Genomic DNA, 4,283 nt, shown 5'->3' on the forward strand with positions numbered 1-4,283 from the left:
AAGGAGGTTGTAGCCAGGTCTCTTCTTCCAGGCAAGCAGATGAGAGGACAGCAGCCTCAAGCTGCCCCAGGAGAAGCTCAGATTGGACATCAGGACAAAATTTCTTCACAGAAAGAATTGTCAAGCAATGTCACTGTGCCATGATCTAGCTGACAAAGTAAGTTTTGGTCAAAGCTTGATGATGAACTCAATTATCGCACAAGTCTTTTCCAACCTAATGGATCTGTAAAATAATGTTTGCAGCTTTTATCTCTTGTACTTGTTCCCATTTAGAAACCAATGTTCTTAACCAACTTCTTACCCCTGATTTACTCAAAAGTGCTACTACCTCTTACTTTGCTCTATTTACATCCAGTTGACACTTTGTTGCCTAAGCTAAATATATTTTTGTTGGTAATACTACATTAACAGTTCAGGAAATTCATGGATCCAGGCTACCTAAGTTGTACAAATGAGAGTAGCTTTATTTAGTTCTAATAATCCAGCTGCCTCTGCCAAACTTAATGTGGGCTTCTGTCTTTCTCAACAGCCTTGAAAAGGTCAAAATCCTTTTCAAAACCTTAGAATAGCCTTAGCTCCCTACTCCAAACAAGTCAGATTTGAAGTGTTATAACTCTTGGGCTTTCTCTTCTCAGAGGACTGTATTTAACAGTGCTTCTCATTCTAGGGAGTCAGGAGATGCCACTGGTCAGTTTTTATTAACTCAGAATCAACCATCTTTGTTCCCATGGTAGAAAAGCCTTGGCAGAAAGCTGCCAAATTAACAAATATGCACCACTTGGTGTGTGTTACACACTTCTTTCTGCTAACCCCTTGGGCTATTCCATCAACAAACATTACCTACTAAGGGGCTGTACTATAGTGCTGGCTAATAGCTACTATTTCATAAGTCATGTGAAATAAATAGTTCCTAGCTGCCTCAAATCTGTAAAACCCCCTTAGTCTGTACTCCCACATCTGATCATGCTGCAATTCAATCCACCTTGAATGACCATCTGGAAATTCACTGGAGGAAAATGCAGGCAGTATCTGATGTCAAAAATAAAACCCTGGGGTTAACCACAATTTACTGCCAAGATTCCCTTTACCTTTGTGATACTGGCTGATATTCAAACAGTATCCAGGCAGTTCTCTGAAGAGTTAGATGTTCTTTACACTAAGGGACATAGAACATTCTAGGTTGTTGGTACAAGGGTGAGCTCATTTTGTTAACACAAAAAAAAGGTGTAAGTAATTTGTTTCCCTGATTCCATTGGTCTGTAGTCTGTCAGTGCTTGTTGTAATGCTACATGTCACAGTGCTTCTAAACTGTCTTCTATCAATAACTGGTAAAATCCTCTAATAATAGTTGACCACAACTCAAGTATTTTTTCACTTTTCCCACAGACTAGAGATTGAAAGAGGTATAGAGTGAAAGGCGTCCCTGTCTGTGACAGGGGAGTTGGAACTGGATGATCTTGAGGGTCCCTTCCAATTTAGGGCATTTCATGATTCTGTGAAAATACAAAAAACCCTGTAGTGTATCAACACAAGCAATAAGATGACATTAACTAACTGCAAAGCTTTCAAGAGGTATGTGCTAATGTAAAATACTTACAAGGCAAGTATCTTCCCTTCTGTCTCTTCGGCTTTAGCCATCAGTCACTCCTATATGTAGTCCACATCACCTGCCTTACTGTAACTCCTTAAGCAAAATGGTCAAGAATGACAAAAAGAAGCAATAATAAAATGCAGGTGACTGGCATTTGGTAAAAAACCCCAGTTCTTTCCACACTGATCACTATAATGTGTAAAATTATATTGCTGTGACTAGCTGGTATAATCCAGGAAAGTTTAAGTAAAAAGAGCCAAAACAAAAAAATCCCCAACATTCCCTCTCCCCATAAACTCTCAAACCCACACCATGCATTCCTTTATGGTGGCAATCAGAAAGATCAACCAGTTATTTCTTTCTCTTTGCATGGAATGCAGGATAAGCAAATTAGAAAGTCTAAAGAGAAGAACTGAAAACTCTAACCTTCATTTTCCCCCCTTACATCAAGCTTACAAAATGAATCTGTTACTAGAGAGCTCTTACCTTACCACTAAAGATAACTGACAGCTTGTTAGACCAAAATAAGGAGGTCCAGACACCTTGCTTTCCTTGCAAAAGCCATAGAAAACAATTATATTAAATGAAAGAATGAAAAACTTCAACTGCTGCACCTTGTTCATAAATTCCAGAGATTTTTTCCTCATGCTGCTGTGTAAAAGACCCACACAATTAACAGGACAGACTACATGAGTCATGTATGTACATGTGGGAAATTGGTAAGGAAACTATATATGGAACAGTTATCAAGAACTAAGTAAACACAGAAGAAAAATTAGAGGAAAAAATACATATACTAATCATACAATGAAAACAAAGCTTGAATGTCTGTAATGGTCTGCAAAACATTCAAAGAAGGAAGAACAAAACAAAGTAATGAAGTTTTCCTACACTTTTCTGCACAAAAGTACAGCCTGGAACACAGAGCCCAGCTGATCTCTAACAAAGCATCAAACCTCACCAATGTACCTGTGGAAGCAGCCTTAGAACAAAAACGTCTAAGCCATGAGGATTTTCTCCACAGCTCAACAGAGCCCACCTCCTACTTAAGGACTGAAGCCTTTTGTATCTCTGCCGTGGATTTTCTTCTCCATCAAGGAGCTTAATGAGGAACTCTGAAATTCTTCAGTACCTCTGCCTGGTATTAGATTTCCCTCTTCATATTCATACCTTAGTGTATAAATGGAACTGATTTACAGCATGCAGAAATAAATGGTCTTACTATGTTTTCTTTATTGGCATTTAGAAAGCTTCCTGAAAGAGAAATGTGTACATATTAAGTTCTCTGCAGTTAAAGAAGAAAAAATGCATTAAAAAAGTTAAGAACTGCTCAGTTAGTGTTTTCAGAGAATAGTGAGCAGCATGACTCCATTTGTAATTTACAACATGTAAGTCACATAATTTTTGAAAACTAAACATTACCTTCTGCTTTGGCTCACCAAAAGGCAATTTTATTGTGAAGCAGCTATATAACATTAAACAGACATGACTACTAGATCAAGAGAGATTGCACAGAAACCATCTGATCCCACTTTTCTTTATAATTGCTATAGAGAAAAAAAGGTAGCTGTTCCAGTCCAGTTTAAATGAAGATGTACACTTGAAGTACCTAACTGCAGTATTCTCAGCTGAGGTAATTTGAGATTTTTATTACATTTATTACATAAAGAGAATTTACTTTACTAAATACGTTGCTGCTATCTCTTCAGAAATCAAACAGCCTAACTGTCCATAATGGGTAAAAAATTTAAAAATCAAAATCCAATACTGTAGGTCAATCCAGTTACAAGGTTGCCAAGTCTTCCATGAAACATTACTATACCGAAGAAAAGGGTTTCAAACAGCTCTTAAGGTAAGCACAGCAATTAAAAAAAACTTTGCTAGGTTTCAAGGCAATGAAAAATTCACTATTTGACCTGTATATAAATAAATGCAAAGATTTCTTGCATTATTTTGGTTGATTCTGTACAAGTTCAGTAATTAATTTTATTTAAATATAACTCTTACAACAATCTTGTCCAGGACCTTAATGAAAATGAAGAAAGTTCACAGTTCTAATATAGAACTTGCACAACAGTTATCTTAACACTGACTTAACAAGGAGAGGCATATAAAAAGACTTAGAAATTACACATTTGAAACGGAAAGATGTTTTATCTCAGATTCACTATGAGGATGACTCTTATTCTTTAGTATGCAACTTCATTCTTTACCTGCTAAACAAAGTGTACAAGTTATCACAGCAAAATTTACAGAATAATTGACTTTGGCCTTGGTTGTGCAAAGACCTATTTACACATCGGAGATAAGCAAGCATTTTCCTCCCTTTTAATTCTATACATGTATTCAAGCTGTAAGTCTATATCTGGATGTATAAAATCCTGCAAGATAAAAAGTCTCTCAAATATACACCTTGGACCATTAGAGCACAGTGGCTTTGTATATGTGAATGTATCACTTGCTAAATTACCCACTCTTCACATGGATGTGAAGCCTCACTGCCATTAGTTAACTCCTTGGTGCTGATGAGTTAGACTGCTGAAAACAGTCTGGGGTTGGGGGTATATCAAATAATTGTGCAAAGAGATCAATGTGCCTCAAACTGCCCCCAAACGCAATCAAACTTGTAAATATGGAATACACATCAAAAACATAACATGAAATAAACACCATTAATTGAGTGTTTTATATA

The sequence above is a fragment of the Erithacus rubecula genome (genome assembly GCF_903797595.1).
Source record: "Erithacus rubecula genome assembly, chromosome: 6".
Taxonomy (NCBI): Eukaryota; Metazoa; Chordata; class Aves; order Passeriformes; family Muscicapidae; genus Erithacus; species Erithacus rubecula.